The 27,093-nt window shown below is 35.5% G+C and overlaps 1 non-coding gene across 1 annotated transcript; it reads right to left on the reverse strand.

Moving 5' to 3' along the window:
- Nucleotides 1-12,280: 12,280 nt before the first annotated feature.
- On the reverse strand, nt 12,281-12,443 carry LOC119047273 (U1 spliceosomal RNA). The gene has a single exon (XR_005082120.2). It is a non-coding gene; the product is annotated as a U1 spliceosomal RNA (small nuclear RNA).
- Nucleotides 12,444-27,093: the final 14,650 nt, after the last annotated feature.

Genomic DNA, 27,093 nt, shown 5'->3' on the forward strand with positions numbered 1-27,093 from the left:
CCATGTGTCCAAACACTTATCTGAAAGTATTTGTAAATGAAATCTCAGTTAATAAATCAACCTCCACTTTCATTTTTTTAGTATCTGTATATTTGAATATATTATGTGGAATAAAGCCAAATTTTATGCTACATGATAAAATAGCTTGTTTAAAATATATTTTGAAAGCAATATAGTCATTTAAAATTTTAGAAAAATGGGAGCTCGGGACATTTGAAACAAAAATTTAAAAAAGTAAAATATTTGGATTTCTATTTATTTATTTTTATATTAGGAGATATATTAAAACACAATATTCAGAATTATGTTGAGACCTCGATTCAAACTGCATACATCTATATAACAGAATGTGGACAAAGATTTTGAGGAAGAAGTGTTTTAATGTAAGAAGATTTAGGTTTGAGTAAATATTATTCTTCATATTCAAAATATAATATGATCATTTCATACTTCCAAATATCTTCACCTATAAAATAAAGATGTTGAAAATTACTGACCAATAGGTTTATTATATTGCAATGAAGTTGTGGTAGTTTAAAGTCATTATTAACTAGAAAGCATATCATAAATACTAATTTTCAAAGATTTTATATTTTATGTAAAAATTTACAGAGTGTTATTTATGAAATTAACTTTAAGTATTTTCTGTCTATGATTATTCATAACTGGGATTTTCAGCCCCTTTATTCTTTTAGTGTATGATTTTCTGATCATTTCATTGGTCATCATACCCTACCAGAATAATCAGTGTTTATGAAAATAATCATTATGTATAAAGCATTTATGCAACTTTGGTAACCCTAGTAACAAACATTCATATGAGGCTTGAGAAAAAAACAAAGATGTTCATGGAATCCAAATTTAGACAAATAAACTGTGTAATATTATGATTATGCCTATAATGGGAAAAGATTCATTTTCTGTTATCATTGACTGACAAAATATAATCATCAAAAATCTACTACTAAGGAAATGAATGTAAGCATTATTACCTAGATAAATATTTTTAGAATACTCTGTGTGGTATAATTGGAAGAAAATGAAAATTCATATTTCAAATGAGGTGTTTTTTTTAACACAATTCTGCCATAGGGAGGATCTTTAGAGAATAAATGAAAAGAACTTTTAAAGTCTTTCCTCAAATATTGGATTTTACAAAACAATATTTAGATATTTAGTTGTGTCTAGAAGAAGTTAGCTATTGCATTTATTACATGATTGGAGATAGAAATAAACTTTGAACACAGACATTTCCTCTACATTATAAAGTATCCAAAAGTAACAATATAATGCTTCTAGTAAGTCTCATAAAGTTAAAAATGGAGGAAAGAAAATGTGCTCTCACTATTAACTTTTACAGTTTTGTTTATAATATCCAAGATTTGGAAGCAGCCAATGTGTCCATCAGTAGGAGAATGGATAAAAATATCTGTGGTACATTTGCACAATAGACTACCACATTGCTGTAAAAAAAGGAAATCTTACCTTTAGCAACAGCGTGAATGTACCTGGACAGCACTATGCTAAAGGAAATAAGTCATAAATACAAATACAAATATGATTTCACTCATATGTGAAAACTAATAAACAAAATAAACTAAAAACAAAATAGAAACAGATCGATTGCTATCAGAAGGGAGGGGAATTGGGATGCCGGGTGAAAAAGATGAAGGAATTAAGCAAATCAAAAACAAAAGCAAAGCAAAAAATCTCAGAGACACAGACAATAATATGGGGGAAAAGTGGGGGACAGGGAGAGGCAGAAGAGGGTAAGGAGGGGGATAAATGGTGATGGAAAAAGACGACATAGAGGACGTAAACACACAATGTAATATACAAATGATGTATTATACAATTGTACAATTAAAACCTATATAATTCTGTTGCCCTGGTTTGTGTGGCTCAGTGAATTGATTGACAGACTGCAAAGCAAAGGGTCTCGGGTTCAATTCCCAGTCAGGCTACATGCCAGGGTTTCAGACTAGAACCCCAGTAGGGAAAGTGCAAGAGGCAAACACACATTAATGTTTCTCTCCCTCTCTTTCTCCCTCCCTTCCCTTCTCTCTAAAAATAAATAAATAAAATATTTTTTTAAAAAACATGTAACTTTGTTAACCAATCTCAACCCAATAAATTCAATAATAAAAAAATTAACTATTATCAGTAGACAAGTGATACAATGTTATCATAGCAAATACGATAATACGCAATTTGAAGGATTAATTTGTATAAGATAGCAATGCTAGTTTGTATTACATTAATTTAAATAATGTATTAAGTTCACACTTGTCCTATATCCTCATGTTGCTTTCACATCCCATCTGCTTCTCTCTGTAGTAAAAAGGTAACATGATGATGTGTGACTGTTTACCAAACCTAAGACAAGTTGGGTCAAAACAATCTGTTGTCAATAGTGTACATTTAATTTATCTTTCCTTTTATTGTTTGGTAGTGAATATTAAACATTTTGATGTAAGAACTTTTTATAAGTTTGTTCCATTTCAATGCTTCTTTATTAACCATTTATAATTTCAGGTTGATATAAATGTAGATGATAGAGAGAGAGGGAATTAAGGACAGAGATATGTGCCTTGCATCTCAAATTTTTCCTGCCATGCAAATAAATAAATTCAAACCAAGGAATATGGCCAGAGTGCCCTCTGACTTGTTGCTGGGGAGGGTCATCAAAATATATAACAGAGTTTCAGCCTCACCCAGGCAATTGGAGGACCCCCACTCCCTCCCCTATTCTTGGAAGGCCCCACACTAGAAGCTGTCCAAGGACATATTCTTAAAATTGTAATGTGGTGATAACGTAACAGAATAGACACACAGGGGGCCAGATTCCAGAGGATGGTATATTAATACCATCCAGACCACCTATTGGGCTCAATTGTCCAGCCACCAATCAGAAATACATCTCTCAATGCCAGAGATTTGTGAAAAGAAAAGGAAATGTTTATTTAATTCTATACAGACTTAAAGTAGTGAACTAACGTCTTCATTAGAATATCAAAGTCCTTTAGGATATCCACAGACACACACACACACAGCACTCCTCCTCCTCCTGCCCTAATTCCGGGTACCATAGCTCAGAAAACAAAGCAAAAGTTTGGGATTCAGGCTCCTGCCATCATCGGCTGTGTTGCCATCCAGGCAGAATCTGTAGTTAATCTGAAGTAATGTGGCACCTTCTCATGGTCTACTGGTAAGAGTTCTTCGTACCCATTTTGCAGGTAAAGTCTCTCCTGCTTCCCAGACCATGTGGCTAAAGGGAGTAACCCAAAGCCGCATGGGCTTCTTCTACCAAAGCTGCAGGGGTCTGCACTCTGGCTAAGCCTTATGGTTCTCCATTCTTCCACCAGAGCTAAGAGAGGATCTTTACTCTGCCAAAAGTGCATGTCTCTCTTTTTCTTTTTACATGGCTGCGGGGTCCCCACTGTGCCAGAAGCGTGTGTCTCTCTCTCTCCCCTCACCAATCTTCCTCTGTATCCCCATTTCCGACTCCTCCTACAGTCAGTTACACCTACCAGCATTCCTGTATTATTCCAAGTTTACTGGGCTGCCACCATGAGTCTGCACAGGTATGGCCCCCGGTCATGGAGCCAGTTCTCTCCAAGCTCCCACACAGGTGCTGTAACTCAGGGGACCTGCCCCCCAGTTACATCTTGGGGGGAAGTGACTTCCACCCCCTGGCTCCAAGCATGGCCCCAGCTATTTAACATATCCAAGTGACCTGCCAAAGGCTATATATATATGTTAAATGACCGTGCCATGGATTAGCTGCAAGGCTGTGGCTGTACAAAACAGCCCGGCATGTTTCTGCTCCACGTGTCCCTTCCCCCAACTCACATCTGGGGGGGGAGGGGTGAGGACATCTTATATTACCTCTCCAATATTTCCTAGACACCTTGAGTTCTGGACCCCATTCCAAATCCCTTTTTGGGTCCCTCCTCTTGGCTGCACCCTGTATCAATAAGACCCTCTCTACTAGATTCATGATTGAACCCAGTTAAAAACTGTAGGATACCGTTCTGTGTGGCGTGGGCCCAGCTCCCACTGGGAGATGCACAGGACCCACGCCCATGTTCTCCCACTGGGCATCAGGCCTGCTATGTACCTGGGCCGCTTTGAGTCTTGCTTTTTGCTAAAAACTCCCTCATCCGAATTTGTGGCAAACATTTACTGCAAAGTAACTTCCTAAAATCCATGCTAAACCTTCTAAGGACCAGTGTAACTAGTTCAACCACTCTTGCCTTTTCTTTTGCAAATATCCCTCTTCTGTAATGTGATTACCAGCATCTTCACTTTTGTTTTCTGTAAAAAGTAACCACCTAAAGAGAACCTGTGCACAGTAAATGAGGACCATCATGTAATGTGCTGAGAAATCCAAGAAAGGGCCGTGGCTTTTGCTCCCCTTGAGAGAAAAGCCATACCCGGCCTTTTCCTCCACAGGACACTGTAGTCCATGTGAATGTCTCATGATATCCATAATGAGGTGGACACTGCGGGCCGGTGTTCTCATCAAAGAACCTCTGTGTACATGATTAACACTGTGTAAGGCCTCTGAATGTGTAAGATTTGGCAAGTGATTAAAACTACTAGTCTTTCAGACACCCAATAAAGGCATCATAACATGAATTCCTTTGTTTATTAAACCTGCCACCTACTATTCTTCAGTGGCCTGCCTTTTTCTTAATCTGCCTGCCCTCTGAGTACAGGGACAGTTTCAGATCACAATGGAAAGTTCCCAAAAAGGTTTGCAAAGCAACACTTGTCACAGACAAAAGAAAAAGTGTGAGGCTAAACTAACATGCCAGTGTCATTCTGTAGAAATAGTATGTAATATTATACATTTAACTGGTTATACCCTACATTTATAAGGTCCTTTCACTAGATACCAGTCACTTGTAAAACAATGCAGGAACTTATAGTTTTAAAACAGAAAAAATGATTAAAAAATCAACAAAATAAGAGTGGGATTTTTGAAAAAAAAGTGGCAAATATTTCACTAGACAAAGAATGAAGAAAAATATAAATTTTCAAATAAAAAGTTGGAAGTAAAAGAGGGGAGAATACAATAGATGCATAAATGAAAATGATCTTAAGAGACTACTACAAACAATTACACATCAACAATTTAGATAACATGCAAGGATAAAACTTTAGAAATACACAACCTACTAAGACTGAACCTTAAGAAATAAAATTTCTGAATAGACCTATAACTAGTGAGGGGATTAAATTAGTAATAATAATTTTAAAAATCTGCCCAAAATGAAAAGCACAAGATTGCATGGCTTCACGGAGGACTTCTGCTAAACACTTAAAGAATTAAAACCAATCTTCTATAAATCTTCCCCCCAAAATATACAATTGAAGAGGAGTGAAGACTTCCAAACTTTTTTATGGGAGTTGGGTATTAAGTAAGTAATACCCTAATTCCAAAACCAGACAAAAATACTGTAAGAAATGAAAACCTCAGACCAATATTTCCGATGAAAATTGATGTGAAAATCCTCAACAAAATACTAGCAAATGAAATTCAACAACCCAATAAAAGGATTCTACATTATGACCAGAAGGGTTTTATCATTTGGAATGCAAGGGTATTTTATTTAACATATGAAAATCAATCAAAATAATGCATTACATTAACAGAATCAAGAACAAAAGCCACACATTATCTCAAATAATGCAGAAAAAACATTTGAAAAATTCAAAACCCATTTATGATTAAAAATAAACTCAGCAAAACAGGAATATAAGGCAGTTAATTCAACAGTAAAAAGATCATATATGAAAAGCCCACAGCTAACTTTATTTTCAGTGATAAAGACTGAAATCTTTCCAACTAAAATTAGCAACAAAGCAAGATTGCCCACTCTTAGTACTAGACTCTCAGTAATCTCAACATAGCACTGGAAGTCAGACCTACAACAATTAGAAAAGAAAGAAGGCATTCAAATTGGAGAGCCAGAAATAAAAATCAATTGCATTTCTATACACTCACAAAGAGCAATCAAAAAAAATTTAAAAATGATTCCACTTACAATAACATCAAAAATACTTAGAAATAAACTCCAAGGAGGATTCTTGGTTATGACACTAAAAGCACAGGGAGAAAAAACAAATGTAAAGATATGATGAGTCTGTATCAAACATTAAAATGTCTGTCAAGCAAAGGAAACAGAGTGAAAAGGCCACCTAAGAATTGGGAGAAAATACTTATGAACCATAAATTTAAGGGTTATATATTTAGAATATATAAAGAACTCCTACAAACTAACAATAAAAACAACACTAATCCAATTTAAAAGTGAGCAAAGATCTGGAATACAAATTTCTTCAGAGACATACATATGACCAAGAAGCACATGAAAAGTTACTCAACCTCACTGTCATCAGGGGAATGCAAATCAAAGCCATAATATGATGTTGTCTCCTTGCTAGAATCTCCTTTGACTAGAAAGAACAGACTTTTGTTGTGGCTTTATTTAGCCTTTGTTTCTCAGCGTTTCTAAGTTGCTGGCTTCTTAAGCACTCATTCTGGGACAAATAAAGCAAAAATAAAACATAGGGAAGTAAGAAAAAACAAAATGATTGTTGTTCTTTGTGTTCTGAAGCTGCTAGTCATTCTACCTTACTTTCTCCACCTTTCGGAGTTGTGTGTGATTGTAATTTGCAGACGTTTTAATTGCGGTTAGTGTGAGTAATAAGACAAATTCAGTCTACATCCTATTCCCAGAAGTTGAAGTCCATTCTTACATTATTTTGTAACTGCTGGATGCTTCTTACATTTGCTAGAGCAATCCTGGAAGAGTTCCATATCTTAGTCCTCGAGTACCTATATCCTTAGTGTCAAGGTTTTAGGTAGGTAAATACATGCTATGTTTATTAATGAATTTCTTACATGGGTTTCTGCCTTGGTTTTAAATTTCACTAGTTGTAATTTGAGATAGATGATATCTTTTCTTTTACTTTCAGGTTTTCTAACCTACATAATGATTGTTCTTCCAACTCTAACACCATAAGAAATCTATCAGGAAAGATTATGTTAATACTCAGAACATCATGTTACAACAGTTAACACCATTTCCTTATCATCTCTTTTCTCAAAATTATAATTATCATAGGTTTGTGTCATTGCTAGATTTTATTATAAGATGCTATGTACATATCCCCTTTAGTAAATTTCAGTTTCTTAAACCCTTACCTCAGAATTGATAATGTTTATATAGATATATCATGTAATAACTATATGAAGTGGCTTCTGCATTGGAAAATGTGTTTTTAACATTTCGCTGCTTTGTTTTTAATATTATTGTCAATATCACACATTCCTTTTTTATTTTGAGAACATCAGTAAATATTAAAGTCTTTACTATGAACTTAATGAATAGATATCTGTTTTTTAAGCTTTTTATGGTGTCATGTTTACATTATCCCCCAAAGGAATAATAGATAAATATTACCCATGCCAATCACATGAACTGCTTCCTAGGATATGTTTAATTGTTTGCATCTATTTATTTGTTTTTCACTTCATCTGCTGTGTAGACATCTGAACAGCTTAATTAACCATCTTCACCCCTGACATTCAAACAGAGCACTGACCATTGTTCATATTATTCCTTGTTATCAAAATACCAGGGTCTTAAATGTTTAATACCAGCTGTCATGATGCTGCATAACTCTGCCAGGTACAACTAACTTTCTTAAAGTTATAAATAATACCCTTCATTTTTTAGATCACTTTACTTTTCCAGATCACTTTCTACTGTGTTTTAGATGGCAGAAACTTAAATATAAAATTAATCACTACTATATTCAAAATGCTGAGAAATATATGAAGTCCTTTTAAATGAAATTAATTTGTATTAGAATCAGAATCTATAATGGTGTAGTAAATTATAGCAAAAAGCTCCAACCAACTGAGTCACACTGACCAGACCTTTTATTTCATTTTTCTTTGTGTACTTTCTATAGATATATTCTCTGTGGTTATCGTGGGAGTAAATAAAACACTTTATAATAATATAATAACTCTATTGTGAACTGATAACTTCAGTCACATACAAATATTTTATTCTTTCACATTCATACCCCATGTTATATTGCTAACGCCAAAAAAAATGATTTTTGTGTTTTGTGTCTATTAACATAGTTTTATAGTTATTTTATGCTTTTATGTTTTATGTCCTATACCTCTATTAAAAGTGACTTACATTCCAACATCATACTTACAAAATTCTGTACTTGTCCATATATTTGCTATTACCAGAAAACTTTTATGTTTTTCTGTGCTTTTAGGTTGCTGTTAGGTGCCCTTTGCATTTGTGGAAGAAAAGGGGTCACACGTTAACCTGACAAGCCCAGCGTAGGTCTGCCGGCAACTTTACACACTCAGAGACCTAAATTAACCACAGAGGATGGTCTGAAATTAAAACTTACTAACCGAGTGCTTTTTATAGTGGATAGTCACGTCCTAGGTCACCATTTTCCCCTAGCAAAAGTCAAGCTGCACCTTAACTAAAACTGTCTACTGTTTTTGGCGTCTATGATAACAGACCTTTGGAATGTCAGGGTAACTTCCTTTTCCCCAAACACCTTGGGCTCAATCAGAGACCACAGATCCCCTCAGTGTCATTGTTATGTTCATTGTTGACTTAAATATCCTTTACCCACTTATGTCAAAGAAGTATGTGTCTATCATTTTACATTTTATCCAGTCCCAGAGGCTTCCCTGCTTTGCTTTCTGCCGCCTCCCTAATCTATCACCAATAGATTCCATGGAGTCCGCCCATATCTACTCCTTTGATTCTAATGTATAAAATAAGGTGCTAACCTGACATTTTCTGGAGAATTTTTCAATCCATTGAGATTTTGCTTTTTAGCAGTTGCCATCAGTTTGGCCCAAATAAACAACAAAAATTCTCTACAGGTTCAAATATTTCTTACATTGACACTTTTAATGTGAAAGACTCACTTATAAATTATTATAAGGCATGTCTAGTGGTAATGTACTCTCCCAGCATATATATACATACATGTGTATATACATATATATGTACATATATATACACGTATGTATGTATATACATACAAATGTGTGTATATGTATATATAGGCCTTTATTTTCCTTCTTCTGAAACACAGTGTTACCAGATATAGTATTCTTAGTTATCAGCTTTCCTCTTTCAGCACTTTGAATATGACATCCCTCTTTTCTGACCTATAAAGTTTCTGTTGAAAAAGCTGTGGATAATCTTATGAGAGTTCCCTTCTACATGATGAGAGTTTGTTTCTTTTGCTACTTTAGAGATTTTCTCTTTGTCTTTAATTTTTGGGTGTTTGAGTATAACGTGTCTTAGTGTGGGCTTCTGCATTCATCCAACTGGGTATCTTTTAAGTGTGTGTTGACTTTGGATGTTTTTCTTCCTCATATTTGGGAAGATTTTTGCTATTATTTCTTCAAAACACTTCCTCAGCACCTTTTACTCTCTCTTTTCTCCTCCTTGGATTCCCACAATGTATATATTGACCTCATGGCCGTGTCCTACAAGTCTCTTAGAAAGTTTTTGTTTTATTTTTACTTTTCTTTGTTCTTTTGTTTTCTTCGATTCCATAATTTTAAGTAGCCTACCTTCAAGTTCACTGACTTTTTTCTTCTGTTTTATGAAGTCTTCTGTTAAAACACTCTAGGGAGTTATTCAATTCAATTATTATGTTCTTCATGTCCAATTTGTTTTTTAATATTTTTGTTAATATTTTCATTTTTTATGCTGAATTTTCCTTTATTTAGTTGTGTATCTCTTTCTCTAGCAATGCACTGAGCCTCTTTAATATGATTATTTTGAATTCACAGGTGTCTGTTTCCTTAGGGCTGGTTTTTGAAGGTTGGTTTTGGTCCTTTTCCTGGGGCACACTTTTCTGTTTCTTTGTATACCTTGTTATATTTGTGGTACATTGTATATTTGAAAAAATAGCCACTTTTTCCAATCTTTATGAACTTACAGCTTCATATGGAGGAAAACCTTTACCAATTATCTAAGCTAGAGTTTCTGGGGACCTATCAAATCTTTTATTGAGATGCATCTTTTTTTGTGTGTAAGTGTTCCCCAGTAGAAACACTTGCCAGTTTATCTTCCATGTGTGGGCAATCTCTTGCTCTCTCTAGTTGGTGTCTATCTGCAGCACTGCAGGTCCTGTTGACGGCAATAAGCCACTAGATTTTTTCTGTTCTCAGCAGCCCTCAGGCATTCGAAGTACATCAGCTTTCTGAAAAGGCAGAATGTTGGATGCATATTCCACTTTTCTCTCCCTCTCTGATGGAGAAGTATAAGCTGGATTCCTTCTGCTGATTGCTCTCAGCTAAGCCAGTTTAAAGGAAGGCCAGACACAGTTGAAATGAAATGGCTTTTCTTATTGTGGCTGTTGTTGGCTTTGGGCTATCTTAGGGCATTGCTAATTCTTAATTTGTTCCTAGAATTCTTATAAATTCTTTTGGAGTATATATTGTTAAATCAGTATCTCTCTGAGGGATTGAGTTGTGGGGTTCTATTCTTTTAGCGACATTGTTCCCCACTTACAATGCATTTTGGCAAATGTGTAAAATCAATGCAAGTGATGAAAAACTTACCTTTTTATAAATTGATGCTGAAAATATTGGACATGTTCAAACATAATTCTCACAACTTATATAAAATAATTCATTGTTATGAAATGAATATTTATATCCTTTTTAAATTCATATGTTGGACTCCTACCCCATATGTGATGGTATTGGGAAGTGGTAACTAAAATGAAAGGAGGTCTTTTGGGGGAGATTTGCCATGAATGAAATGGGTGCTTTCACAACAGCCATGAAGAGCTTTGCAATGAGAAGTCGGTCGTTTGCAACATAAAAAAGAGGACTTTCAGCATAACTGGACCTTGCTGGTTCCTGATCTTGGACTTCCAGCCTCCAGAATGTGAAAAATAAATTTCTACTTTTTTATAAGCCACTCATTCTATGATATTTTTGTTATAACAGGATAACAGATGGAAAAATTATGTAATTAAACAAAATGTAAAATGAAAACTTTGAGAAAAAATAGGAGAAAATCTTTTATAACCAAGACTAAGCAAACAGTTCTTAGACTTAAACCAAATCACAATTTATTTAAAACAATTGGTAGTTCATACTGCCTCAAAATTTTAAAAAAAGGTTGTTGTGTGAGAGGCCCTTTAAATAGTCTAAAAATACAAACTAAGACTAAGAGATAATATTTGAAAACCACATATCTCACAATAGACCAGTATCTTGAGTAAGTTAAGAACTATCAACCTCAACAATAAAATTAAGCCAACAATACAATTAGAGAATGGGTAAAAGTATGAAGGAATTTTTACCAGAGAGGATATGTAGTCAGCAAATAAGCACATGAAAATATGTTAGCCATGATGCATCCCTAGGGAAATGCAAATGTAAACCACAACGAAATTTCATGGCACGGGTATCAGAAGGGCCCAAATGAAAATCAGTGACAACAACAAATTCTTGCAGGGATCTGAAGAAAATGGATTTTCATACATTGCTAAAGGAAATATAAACTATTACAGCTATTATGCAACTGTACAGGTTTTTCAATACCATTTGCTGTAAAGATTATCTTTTCCTCATAAAGTCATTTGGAAGATTTGTTGAAAAATTAGTTGAATAGAAAAATTAGTTGACAATCATTTGAAAATACACACATTGGTGTGTTCCTTGTTCCTGTACCCTCTACTTCATTCTATTAATCTGCACTGATATATTATTGTAACAATATACTCTTGATCATTTATAATTTAGAGTAAAATTTAAAATTAAAATTTATGATTTTCTCCAATGTCATTCTTTAAAAAAACCTGTCATCTATTGTGTTAGATTGATTGCACTTGCATATAAATGCCAGTCTCCTGTTTCATTAAAATGATACATTTCTCCATTTATTAATTCTTTATTTATTCTTGATATTGTTTTATAGTATCACTATAGAGAAATATACTTTTAGAAACTACATTACTTTATGTTCTAATTTTAATAAAATTGTATTTTTATTTATTTACTAATAAGTTACTACTTTCAAGCTTTTTCACACATTTCCATGTATTGTCCTATGTCATATACCATCGCACAGAGAAAACTAACTTTTCTTGTAGTACAGGCAGTTCTGCTGGCAACCAAATCTCTAAGTTTTTGTGAGTGTAAAAACAGCTTCATTTTGTGTATATTTTTTCTTTTTTCTTTTTTTTTCAGGGGAGAGCATGAACACAGTCCCCCACTACCACAAATTATACAGTCGAGTTTCCAATATTCAGGGAAGTCTCAGGGGTCAGCATACCCAGAGTGCAAGGGGTGAGCCTCACCCTGGAAAACCACTTTTGTGATTGCAGAATCTCCTCTGCCAGGTAAATATTTATTTGGATAGATAATTTTACCAAATATAGAAATTTTAGTTGACACTATATTATTGTTTGTTTAGCGTATTTGAATAAGTCATATTTCGATCTTCTGGCCTCAATAGATTCTGATGAAAACTCCAATATTAACTTTCATAGCAAAATAAATTGTTCATTTTTCTATAAATACTTCAAGATTTTTCTCTTTCATGATTTTAAAAGATTTATTATTATGAGTTATATGTGGTGTATTTGCACTTTTGTCTTGTTTGTAATTTGTTGAGCTTCTTGGATCGACAAATTTGTGAAATTTGGGACCATTATTTATATCTCTTTTAGATTTTTTTGGGGGAACTCCAACTACTTATATATTGGATACTTGATATTTCCTAATGTTTCTGAAGCTTTGCCAATTTTTATTTGATCTTTTTTTCTTTCTATTATTTAGATTGTGTTATTTTCCTAATTTAGTTTTAAGTTTGCTGATTATTCTATTCACTCAGGTCTGATATTAAACCAACCTTGTTATTTTTTACCTTTATAGTTATTCCTATTTTTCAGCATTTGATTGAGTTTTGCATGTTTTTTTATTTCTCTGTTGAGGTTTTCCTTCTATTAACACATTAAAATCAGCTCACACTAATTTTGTGCATATGTCCCTATAATCCTTTGAACACATTTATATAATTTTTGGCTGATGAATTAAACGTGGGTCCACTCGGTTTTTATTGGTCTTCTTTTTTCTTTGTTATGAATGACACTTTCCCTTTTCTTTGATGGATGGAGCTATTTTTGGTTGAAAAATGGACATTGTGAATCACACATTTTTCTGGCTCTAGATTCTGTTTTGTGCTCTTTGTGGTTTTCTTGCTCTTAAGGAATTTTTCCTTGATTTTCAGTTGCTCTACTAGCTTCAAGGGTTTGTCCCAAATTAGTAAGGCTTCTATTGTCTGTCGCCTGGGAGGTGCACAGTTGGGGACTGCTCTCAGTTAAAAAAACAAAACAAAACAACAACAACAAACCAGCAAAATCTCAGATTACATCCAGTGCAACTCTATCTTTAAAAAGTAGTGTCCTCATAATTTTTTCCAGAAATTCTTCTGCCCTTCCTGCTGGCTTTCCTATGATTCTGCAATTTAGTTGACAGCGAGGAATGTGGGCAAGTTTATACCCCTCTTTCTGTTATTCTCTACCTGCTACATTTTGCTCTTTAACTTTTATATTTCCATTTTGGCACTAAATTATATTCTCTGGCATCTTCAGTTCATAAATATGAGATTTTCCTCTGTGTATTTTGTAATATCCTTGGGGGTTTGGGGGAAATATTCAGGCCGGAAAATCACAGACTTGCAATTCTTACTTTCTTATTGCATTATTTTAAAGAATAAACTCTCTCTAACTCTCTTCTTCTTTTGACTGTTTTCAAGTTTGTTTTAAATTTATATGCAAGAGGGGTCAAATTATCAATGCTACTTAACGTTCTCTAAATGTAAAATATTTATGCCAAGAAAAACAATTAAATCATCATATACATTGATTTAGTGAATATTAGAAGAATTTTCACTTAATAACACTCTTCTAGAAATAAGTAGAAGAAAGAATTCTAGAATTCAATTTTAAAATTTACTTAAAAAATTTACACATTATATCAAACCTGGTACAGTGAGCCTTCAGGTTTCTTGCCTGAAAGATACACACATCCCTCACCTGGGAGGCCACGAAAGCTTTCCTATGGCCACCTCATGTTCTAGCCTTGTGTTCTATCTGAATCAGAGGAATGTTGAAGAAAAATCATAGTGAACAGACTATATTACATTGCCATTGATCTTATAAATAATTGCATGACACATAAAGAGGCCACCAATATAATTTTTGCTAAAGAATTTAGACTTAAAACCTGTTTTGCTAATTATTATTTTTTTTTAAGTCAGAGAAAAGAGTACCTTGGAGACAGATTCAAGGGGTTAGCCTAGGACAAGCTTCCACTATCCTTTGTTCCCCTGGTCACAAGTCTCATGGGTACTCACAGAGTTTAGGAGAGAGAAGTGAAAATGCACACCTGAGAGGGAAGAAAGCTGTGGGTGTATTTCAGAGAGAACCTGATAGCTGTATCTTACATGAGTGGCAAACACTGTTCTTGGGGATTAAGCAAGTTTCCCCAACCCCATTTTCCTATATTTTATATTCTGTTGTAAGTTTTCTTCATTTATGCAGAATAGTTATGATTTTTGTTATATTTAATAGCTAAAAAATGCAGTCCCTTTGGGAATCTTAAAGAACAGAGTCTCAGCATTTTTCATTTACTCAAGCATTTTTTAATCCAGTGGTTATATATCAAGAAAATCCATGTAAATAATTAATGTCACTTATTCACTGAAAGTGAAAATATGTAATACCTTGCAGATCCAGAGTGTAGTGTCCTTACCTTCTGTGATGTGTATTGTATGAGGCAAACAGTATAAGAATAGAAGAAAATGCTAAAAGGTATATATTGAGTTCTATTAAAGTATAAAGAATGGAATAACTAATTGTGCCTGTCAAGAATGATTTAGAATAATCTGTCAACATAAGAGACATTCACTTCTGTGAAGAATTTTTGGTGAGTTTACTTGAGCCAAACTGACAACACTTGCCAGTAAGCAAAATCTCAACAAATTGAGAAGCGATCTGGGAAATGGCAGTTTAGCACCTCATTTTATACATTGCAACCAAAGGAGGAGACATCAGGGGGGTTACATGGAATCCATTGGTGATAGATTAGGGAGGTGGGAGAAAGCAAAGGTGGGGCTGGGGGCAGGCTCTGGTATTAGATGAAAGGTAAAGTAATAGAAATATACTTCTTTTTAAATATTTTAATTATTTATTTATCTTTAGAGAGGATGGGAAGGAGAAAAGGAGAGAAATATCAATGTATGGTTGCCCCTAGTGGGTCCCCTGCTGGGAACTGGCCTGCACCCCAGGCATGTGCCCTGACTGGGAATTGAACCGCGATCGTCTGGTTCGCAGGCCCGTGCTCAATCCACTGGGCTGTGTCAGCCAAGAGAAATATACTTGTTTTAGGCAGGTGAGTTAAGGATAGTTAAGACTCCACAATTAACATGATACCAATGACAATGAGGGGATTTCTGGCCTCAGCTCTGGTGGTTGTGCCCAAGGGTTTTGAGAAAAAGGGAAGTTACCCTGAAGTTCCAAAGGTATGTTATCACTGATGCAAAAACACAGAAGACAGGCTCCATTAAAGTAAGGATGGGTCTTTTTATAAGGAAAAACACCAGCCTAGGATATGTCTACCCACCATGAACTGCGTTTAGTTCATGTTTTAATTTCGGATCATCCTTTGTGGTTTCTCTGAGTTTTGCAAGGCTGCTTCACATGCCTCCCCTGAGCTTGTCAGGTAAATGTGTGGCCCGTTTTTTCCCACAAATCTTCATGGGTAAGCGACTTACTCAGATGTTTAAAGGAAGAAGAAAATCTAATCAGAACAGATACATAAATGTGTGCAACTTTTTTATATCAATACCAGCTCAATAAAGTATATATATATATATATATATATATATATATATATATATATTTTAATTAAAGAGGAATAAAAACACCGTGCAAACCAGAGAGTAAGAAAAGATTTTCTGGGAAAAGCAGAGTGAAAGAAAAATATAGAAAATTTTAATAAGATGAAATAAAAAGACATTTCCCATTATCATATTTTCCCCATATCATAAATTAACTGAAATATAAACTTTACTAAAGGCTGCATTGGTATATATTCTATAATTATTGGTATTTTTGTTATGAAACAATCTCCCATAAACTCCATTCTTTTCTCCAATGCAATAAGAATCAGAGATCAGCAAATCTATTAGTGTGGAAGTGGGGCTTATTGGTGACCCATTTCCATGGAAGAGAATGCCTAGTTAAGGTAGGGGTTGGCGGTGAGAGGCATAGGTTCAGGGTGAGCAGGGTAAGGGTGTAGATGGTAAGGGCTGACAAAGGTCAAGATGGCAACTGGGCACATGGCCAGAGGCCAGGCTGCCTGAGGCCAGGCAGGCAGAAAGCCAAGAGCTTCAGGTCCAAGTCCTTTGTTCTAAGGACCACGTAGTTGGTTGGACAAGGGGTGAGACTGGAAGAAGCTACAGGGACAGGTGGTGCTAAGCTTTCCAGGACTGGGGCATGACTACTGAAAGGTATTACTAATTAGCTTATTCCTTTAGGTACTGTTACAGAACAGGGCCAAGGGGGGTACAATATACTGTTATTGAAAGGACCCCCCACTAGGTTCCCTTGTCCACCACCAGAATAAAGACGGCTCAATGCCAGAGATTTGTGAAAAGAAAAGGAAATATTTATTTAAAGCTATACAGACTTAAAGTAATGACCTGATGTCTTCATTTAAAATATCAAAGTCCTTTAGGATACCCACAGATGCACATAGTCCTTCCTCCTCCCTCTGCCCTAAACTGGGGTACCATATCTCAGGAAAAGTAGTGATCCAGGCTCCTGGCACTATCAGCAGTGTCACCTCTAGGATCTTCAGTTAATCCAAAGCCATGTGGCACCTTCTCATGGCCCACCAACGAAAGTCCTTGCACCCCTCTTCCAGGCAAAGTCTTTCCTGGTTCCTAGGCCACATGGCCAAAGGGAGCACCCCAAAGCTGCGTGGTTCTCTTCTACCAAAGTTGGGGGGTCCCCACTCTGGCCAAAACTGTGTGGTTCTCCCCTCAACGGCTGCCATGTCTGGGTTTAAATTTCCTCACCAGCCTTCCTCTGTACCCCCCATTTCTAACTACTCCTATAATCAGTTATGCTTGCCAGCATTCCTATATTATTCCAAGTTTACTGGGCTGCCACTGTGAGTCTGGGCAGGTATGGCCCCATTTCATGGAGCCAATCTTCTCCAAGCTCTCACACAGGTGCTGTAACCAGGGGGAGCTGCCCCCCAGTTACCTCTTGGGTGGAAGTCACTTCTATCCCCCTGGCTCAAAGCATGGTCACAGCTATTTACCATATCTATGCAACCAGTTAAAGGTTATTGATATATTAAATGACCATGCCAGAGGTTAGCTGCAAAGCTGTTGCTGTACAAAACAGCTCTCCATGGCCCTGTTCCATGTATCCCTTGTCCCAACTCACACCTGTGGGTGGAAGGAGGGAGGACATCTAATATATCTTTCTAATATTTCCCGGACACCTTGAGTTCTGGACCCCATTCCAAATCCCTATTTGGGGCCCCCCTCTGGGCTGCACCCTGTTTCAGTACTATGGGCCTTTCTGGGTCTTTCAGGCCTTGGGATGGAAACACAGTTTCAAAGGCTTTCTTTCCCAGATAATGGAAAAGATACACAGAAGTTCAAGACTGCTGAGTCAGTGGACAGAACATGTCTTCCTCCCTGCCTTTGTTTCCTATCTATTCTACCTAATATTTTCATTTAAAAAAATATATATATATATATTTTTAAGAATGCAGACCGTTAATACACAATGGATGGAATACCCGGTATAACACTTGCAGGGACAGAATGTCAGGGTTTAAAAAGAAAGTACTCTTATAATTTTAAGGGAATTATAATATAGAGTATAACATTTATGTGTTTTTTTAGTTCAATATGGTTATATGAAAGACACCAATAGAAAGCAGTTGTTTGATTTTTTTGCACAAAAAATTAGTATTCAAATTCATTTTCACACAAATATACATTTGTAAAATGCCCATATAAAAATGCTTCCAAGTACCTAATATTGTATATAGATCCTCAAACACATGATAAATCTTCAAAATATAGATATTAAATAATTAGTGCTATATTTATAGATTATTTTGAAGGGTATTCCACTAAATTCAAAGCAATTACTATCCAAGGTTTGGGTATTGCTAAAAGACAAGTATCTCACCTATATTTTAATTTTGATTATCTACTATTTTATAAAAGATTTGATGTTTTAAATGCATGAGAATGGTTGGGATTTAATTAGGTAATTATGAGTACATTTTTTTATGTCACTATTCAATTTTTTTTCACTCACAAACAATGTAAAGACAGAGAATTTTAAATGTCTAACAGAAAAACAACTGTATCTTACCTTAAACTGAAGTAGCACTATCCATTTTCAAACAGTAAACAAAGGGAAAATAGTCTTATGTCAAACCAAATAAACCTTTATTAAACATGTTCTGTTATTAAAGGCTGGAAATTAATTACCTAATAAACATATCAACACACAAATGGTAGTATTCAGAGGCCAATAAAATTCAAATATTGTTAGTGTTTTATGATAATACAGTTAACATTGTTAAAAAAAGAAACAACAATCTCATTTTGGTTTAATTTGTTTTTGTCTTGTTTTTTTCTACTTATTTTGAAGATCCCTTTAATTGAGAAACAAGTCTAGTTTAATATTTAGACAGATATTATTTACTCAAGTACTCCTGGGCGATTTATACTTTGGAGATGTGGATCACTGGACAAGGAGAGAAATAGTGGGGAAATTAATAAAAATAATTGGATGCATTTTCTTGAAGTCTTATTCAGCTGTAGATATGACAGCTCAGTTCATTTGCTGCAAACACAGCTTGCAGTGGTGGCTGGATTACAGGATCTGATTCAGACTGATAACTCAAAAAATATCAGACGGTTCAACATTTATTTTAGAAATATCAAAAGAAACTAGGTTAAGAGTTAAGCATTTCAAAAGATCTACAATCAATAGTTATCTATTTTATTAAGCTCTGGGAATTCCTGATGATTATCTTTAAGAAATAATTTAAAAATAAGAGAAAGTATAAAATGGAAAAATATACTTGTACACTATAGTAAAGAATAAATGATAAATAGAATAAAAAATAAAAATAAAACGTTTTTAGGATACAGATTTCTCTGTTCACGTCAGCCTTATTTTCTTTTCTATGAAGAAATGATCTGCTCTGGCTGGTGTGGCTCAGTGGACTGAGTGTTGACCTCCAACCCAAGGGTCACTGGTTTAATTCCCAGTCAGGGCACATGCCTGGATTCTGGGCCAGGTCCCCAGTAAAGAGAGTGGGAGAGGCAACTACACATCAATGTTTCTCTACCTCTTTCTCTGTCTTTTTCCTTCTCTCTAAAAAAATAATTAATTATTAAAAAAAGAAATGATTAAAGTGTAAGGAATAAATTTGGATATGGGAATACATGTTTGTATAAAATAAACATTCATAGTATTAATGCTATTATAGCAACATTCTCTGAAGTCCCAGAAAAAAATTTGCTATGCCCGAGAGAACTATAAGTGGAAAAGTTTTTTTACTATTCATCTTCAAAAGGGAGGTGGGATAACAGAGTTCCAGTATATGGTCATGATAACTCAGACAATGTGGTTCCAGAGCTTGACTACTACTCTCTCCTGAACAAAAACACCCATCTCAAAACTATTTGCTTTTTTTTGATGGTCCTATTTTCCTAAAAATCAAGGCCTAGCCAATTTTAACATTTAGTAATACATCTCTGAGGGATAGATATTGTCAGTTACCTTTCTGGCCAGGAAAGGAATGTGGAGTACAAACTTGGAGATATTCCACCTGCACTTCAGTCCTCCGGCCTCTGTGACCAGACTGTGGGAGTCTGGTGATGCAAGAGCATCCTTAGCAGCAGGGAAGCTGTGGATTTCAAGGTGTTGCCCAAATCACAGATTATCAATGTGTAGCATAGATTGACTCCTCGGTAGGTTTTCTCTCAGGAAAATGACCTTAAGCATTATAACTGCAAAGCTAGACAAAGTTTTGGGAAACACAGAACTCAGCTGAATACTGTTTAACATCCATAAAACTTGGATAGGTAACGTGACAAAACAATTGGTGAAACATGAATAAATAATTTCAATGAAATCAGGTATTAGAGACAACAGGTTTTGGATTTACAGACCCTAATTTGATTTGAAAATTAGGTAATAATGATGGCTCATATATGGAGATGTGACCATATAATGTGACTATTTTGAGTTGCTCAGCATGGCTGTTATGGTCATGAGAAAAATTGTGTTGATGTTCACAATTATAAATTATAGACCAGATGGATCTTTGAGCAATACACAACTTCAAGAAGCCCCCAAATTTCCCTTCGAGAGGCCAACTCTTTTTTAGGATCATAATTTTGTTAATGAGTCAATATTATTAACCCCTGGGAGATTCAGAATTTAGTATAGAAATGAATTAAAACAAATACTAGAATGTTAGCATTTTTGTGTTAAGTTTAGAAATCATATATATTTGCTACTTAAGCACTTGTGATTTATTTTAAAATATTTGACATTTTAACCATCAAACTGATTAATCTTATAATTTTAATTTTAATAAGTATAATTGAGAAATTATTATAGATTTACTAATTTCATATTCAGAATTCTAACATTTAAGAGCACTTATGGTTTAGTGTACCATATTAAATTTGTATAATTATTTCAGCATTCAGGAAGTCAATTAGACAATTGAAATACTTAAAAAGAAATTGAATATATTAAATTTATGAATGCAGTTTAAAATGTTGAAGGTATTTAATTAACTGAGTTTGTAAATGGGACTAAACACTATTCAAAGGCCCAAAGAGGTAGTAAAACTTTACTAGACTTAGAAATATAATTTTCATATGTAGAGCTTAATAGCTTAACAAAGAAGTAAATTTTGGATTCATAATTTTAATAAGTGTAATATTATTTTCACAACAGAAGTAACTCTAAATAATATTCTGCACATTAAAAGCTCCTTTGAGAATATAATACAATTTAATTTTGCAGAGTGTTTTTTGGGTAATCCATGACTGGTAGGTTTGCTCTATGGCTAGTGCTGGCATTCTGGTTCCTAAGTGTGTACTTTATTCACATCAATGCAAAAAAAAAAGAAAAAAAAATCCTATGCTAAAGATCAACACATAGCAGAGATACCAGATGAGATCGGGCACAGTCAGGATGTTATGGCCGCAGACAGCAGGGACATCAAACCTTATATCACCCTTCTGAGCATTCTTCCTCCAGGACCTGATAATTCCTATATTCCTCAGAGGTTCACTGACTTCCTGCTTCAAAATGAACAACACTAATCATGGAACTAGGTTTTTCCCAACCTGTTCACTAACTCCTTGATTTCTAAGTGATTTATTGCATATCCCCCCCAGCATATCAGCCACACTAGATGTAAGTAGTTTCCTGGGTCCAGGGCCCCTGCTCAGTTGTCATGGATCTTTACTGTACCCACTTGTCTTTTCTCACTAGCTCTTTGTGCTCTCTGCTTTGATTAGCCCCATGCCCAAAACACATCGAAGTTGGGGCTTTGATATTTTATGTGCATTTGACCATCGTGACAGAAAAAATTGTAAAATTTTCCAGAAATGTTAACACATATATGGGAAAATTACCACCATACTAGGTTTTGTATAATTTCTATGCCTGGATTTGAGAAAAATATTTCATCTCCTGTGTCATCAGCATAGTCCAAGTGATTTCTCTACGTTGATCTGAATATACTATATTCTTATTAAATTTAACTGGTTTTCTCATATTCATTTTTGATCAATTCAACACATCAAATATTTATTATAGCTGAAGTACTATTTTATTAGCTATTATCTGTTCAAGATAATCTCACATTTAAAATTATTTAACATTGCCCTGAATTTTAATAGGTATTCCAAAGTATTTTGAGGGCCAAAAATGATCTACAATATTTGATACACATCATCATCTCTTAAAAGCATGGCCCACATGAAAAAAAAAAAAACAGAACAAAACTCATCTTTATCCTTACCTTTGATCATATTATTCTTGGTTGTTTTCTTAAAACTTTGAATAACTATGCCTCCAAACCCTATGTCTAAACCCTCAGTTTTGGACCTCTCAAACAACCATCCACACAGGAGTGATTTAAGAGCTCGAATTTGTAAATATCTTCATGATTGCAGCTTTGACAAGGTTCACCTGTTGATTTTTCTGTTGGGAGATGACTTTCCTTGCCTTTCTCATGGATTTCTAATGGCTCAGGCCTTCTAAGCAAAGGACACATTTCACTGTAAGACAGCTGTGGAAGCTAAGACAGTGTTATACTTCCAGAAAGATGCACCTACTGAGAGATGTCCTATTGTACTAAAGATAAATCTCCTCTCTTTTCCACAGACACTTGCTTACATTCTACAATAATACACTTAGAGATGGTTCCTATTTGTCCCCAAGGTGATTTTCTTTCTGTGTGTGTCTCTCTCTGTCTCAATAGAAAAAGTATGCTTAGATGTGCCAGCATCCCTATAAAAGTTTGAATTCTACTAAAGTTCAGGATTCCTTGATGTGCCCTTGTTGCATGTACAGAAAATATCTGGCCATTGTGGAATTACCCTATGGAGATCAGAATATGGGAGCTGACACAGATGTTGCTGTGGCTGCTAATTTTGTTTGAAATACACTACATCTCTGACTCAGAGGCCTTGTTGTGGTGTGTGTGTGTGTGTGTGTGTGTGTGTGTGATATATATATATATATATATAATTTTGTGTATTTACCCTGGCAGGTGTAGCTCAGTGAATTGAGCATAGGCTGTGAACCAAAGGGTCACTGGTTTGATTCCCAGCCAGGGCATATACCTGGGTTGCAGTCCAGATCCCCAGTATGGGACACATGGAATGCAACCACACATTGATGTTTCTCTCCCTCTCTTTTTCCTTCCCTTCCCCTTTTTCTAAAAAAATTAATAAAATATTAAATAAATAAAATATGTGTATTCACATACACATATATTAACATATAACATATGTATACTTTACATACACATATAATATATACACATATATTAACATTTTCAGATAATATTGTTCTCTTCCATATTGCAATCATCTTGAGATCCATGTATATGATTTTATCCCTAGTTTTTATAATATCCCAAGGAAAAAAGGTCAGAACATTAATAGGTAAACATTTATATCTTCACAACCCTTAAGAATTCACATTTCATGTATCATAGAATACGGACATCTACAAAGACAGAACATGTATAAATCTCAGTCCACAAATTCAGGTATGTGAAAAACATGATTTCATTTCTTCTTAAGTCAGAATAGTTCTGACTCAAAACCCTTTTTTCTCCCAGGTGTTTGAAACATTTTAGCTTTGTTATTGCTGAAGCCATCCTCAACTTCCCAGGGCCACATCAGAATACTAGAGGTTCATTTTTATGTCATAAGCACTGGGTAAAGCACTTTTCTATCTCATCTTCCTAAGGTTCTATGGACAACTTCATTGCCTCAACTCTCTAGTCTGGAAACATGTGGCATGCGTGCATGCCACATTTGAATATCATACCTTTTAAAAACATTTTCATTGTTGTTGAAGGACAGTTTTCTGCATATCCCCCACTCTTCCCCACCACCCCAGCCCTCCTTACCTCCTTCCCCTGTTTCTACCTGCCTATTACTGTCCATATGCCCTTCATAATTGTTCCTATAAACCCTTCATCTTCTTCCCCTATTATCACCCCCTCCCCCTCTGGTCACTGTCAGCCTATTCATAATTTCAATGTCTTTGGTTATATTTTGCTTGCTTGTTCATTTTGTTGATTAGTGAAACTCATAACTTTTGTAAGCCTTGGAAACCCCTAGGCCCAGGTCCTACACAGCCATTGCTTTTGAAGTTTGTTGTCTCTTTCCACCTGTGTCTCAGAGAAACAAAGTTTCTGGTGCCTGATGAAATCTTAGCAGTGGGTTCAAAATTTTAGAAACAAATACAAGAAACTTTGCTAAAATCTTGGGAAAGGAGTTCAGTGTTTGTGATATATGTCAGAATAGAGAAAGACAAGGAAAACAAACATACACATAAAGAGAGAGAAGAAGGGAAGGGCACTGACACTCAGTTCAGGTCCCTGCTCCTTGTGCCGTTTTACCAGCGCCAACTGCATACATTCAGGCCCCCACCCACGATATTTAGCAGGATCTCCACCTCATTTCATCCTGCACAGTGGCCTAGACATGTCCCGGCTCAAGCGGACACAGGTCGCACTGACAGAAGTGCACTAGATTCTTGCATAGCTGCAGAGTGAGGTCCTTCATAGGTTCAGCAGCACCTATAACAATATGGAACACACTCTGTATGCCCATCCACAAGCTCAGCTGGTCTGAGCCATGGGGCTTTGTTTTCATGGCTTGCCCAATACAGACACTCTGTGCTCTGGGACCCACTGTGCCACTCTCACTCACTCTGAATAGCACCCACCCACTTGGCTCACCTGCATCTTACAGGATTTTCCTTCTGCTTGCATAGTAGTAATCATGAGTTAGTTCCCCAGTGAACAGCTCTGCCATACAGAGGCCTTCAATCACACCCTTTTCCATGAGGTCTGAAATCCCTCCCTGAATTTCCTTTGGAATTCTTCCCTCAGACCTAGGATACCCTTGAGAATGTCTGTCTTTTTTGTAGTTATTCACCCAGGATAGTTTAATCATTCTTAGTATTGAACTTCCCATGAATTACTGATTGAACACAGATTGATATAAATAGTCTTTCAAGATGACCCCTCAAAAGCTAAATAACTGGATAACTAGTCACCTATTACTGAGGATGAATTCTGCAGATGCAGTAACACCTAGAAGAAACAACTCTTATTAAGAAGTTGGTCACATCCATCTCCTGGAATGCAGTCTGATCACTTCCCTGAGAGAGGATGTCAAACTGCAGAATCAGACAGGAGAGACATTATAGATATTCCTGACTTTGGAAGATTTGACAGGTGTTAGAAGTACACCTGCCTCCAGGAGACAAGATGAATGTCATCTTACACAGTTCTACATACAAAGCATTCAGAATAAGAGCAATACCAGTATACATGAAAAAAAAAGTGTTCCAAAAGGAAGAGATTGACAGTCTGTGTGGTGGAGGTTGGGGAGGGAAGATTTTAAAACCTAATATCATCTATTTTCATTTGTCATTAGAGAACAGAATTGACCTTATCCATCTACCTTAAAACTACTGATATAACAAGAATAAAAACTGTATTTCATACAGAGTACGTTTTCAGTAAAATCATTAGTTTGACCTAATAACTTTATTTTTAGCAATTTATTTTGGATTTATGAGGGCATAGAACATTTTAACATTGAAATTTAAATATCATCATCAGTATTAGATAATTACTTAGGGATAGCATATGTGAGAGGATAGAGATTTATATACAGACATATTCTAAATTATTAAAAATGAAAAGTAGCCCTGGCTGGTATGGCCTATGAACCAAAAGGCTGTTGGTTCGATTCCCAGGCAGGGCAAAAGCCTGGGTTGCAGGCCAGGTCCCCAGTAGGGGGCTTGTGAGAGGCAACCACACACTGATGTTTCTTTCATTTCTTTCTCCTTCCCTTCCCTTCTCTTTAAAAATAAATTAATTAAACCTTTTAAAAAAAGAAATAAAGGTGGGGTTTTTTTTGGTTCAAATGAAAAGTAAATGTTGTAGTCAAAACTATTTTCTGCAAACTATCATAAGTCAAATTATGAATTAGAAATTATTTGGTCTTATTGGATGTTTATTTAAATTTACTTTCATCCAGCAATTAAACTTTGGATAAATTTGTATAATTTGATGAGAAGATTTTATCAAAATTACACTGAACTAAAATCATAGGACTAAGCTAGGCCACCAGTGGATTTGGAGTCCTAAATTAAAGATATGTAGTAACATATACATAAATTAAATATGCATAATTAAGAATGACAGGTGCTTAAAAATTAATGCATGTGATGTAGTAAGAGAAATATGATGTAGTAGGGATAGTTTTCTAGATCTTTGCAATGTTCATTTGTATATGAGTAATATGTTATTTTTACATAAATATTTAGTGTTTACTAAATCTGGGCTTTTGGCAGAACATCATGTCAAGAAGCAATTAGCCATTTTTTAGCCATTTGTTTCCTAATTTAAAGAAATAATGCTACTTTAAATGCATTGCATACCTCACACTTATGTTTACCTTAATTAGCTCTGACATTTAATTATTGGCCTGATGATATTCCAACTGAGTGCTACTTAACACTTTGACTTTAAGAAGTAACTCCAGTCAAGATGGAGAAATAGGTAGACATTCTTTGCTTCCTCTCACAACCATGAGAAGAATCACAACTAACTGCCAAACAAAAAAACACCTAGAACTGCCAGAGAATCAAACTGTATGGAAGTCTGACAACCAAGGATTTAAATAGACTACATTTATCCAATGGGTAGAAGGGGCAGAGATGGGAAGCCAGGGTGCAGTGACCATGGTATGGTGTGGAGAGGTGGCAGCCACAGTGAATCAGGCAGTCCCACATTCATGTGCGGTGGGTAAAAATTGAGAGATACCTTGGGAGTGAGTAATCCCAGTCCCAGGGCAGACAGCACAGTCCAGGGCTCCTGTTCCACAAAAATAAAGCCTCACAACTTCTGGCTGTAAAAAAAAATACAGTTGGGGTGTTGGAAGAAACTGCCAGTTTATCAGGAGAGTCCATTTAAAGGGCCTTCACAGTCTTAGAATATACACAAACCCACCCACTCTGTGCATCATCACCAGGGCAGCAGCTAGAAGGATGCAAGTTGCCTACAGGAAGTGGGTGAAATGATTGGAAATGGAGCGAGTGCCAGGCAGCAGCACTGTCCCCTCTCCAAGTTCTCCCCCCAACACAGCACCACAAAATGGTGAAACA

This window comes from Artibeus jamaicensis, unplaced genomic scaffold (genome assembly GCF_021234435.1).
Source record: "Artibeus jamaicensis isolate MK-2021 breed Jamaican fruit bat unplaced genomic scaffold, CSHL_Jam_final contig_466, whole genome shotgun sequence".
NCBI classification, from domain to species: domain Eukaryota; kingdom Metazoa; phylum Chordata; class Mammalia; order Chiroptera; family Phyllostomidae; genus Artibeus; species Artibeus jamaicensis.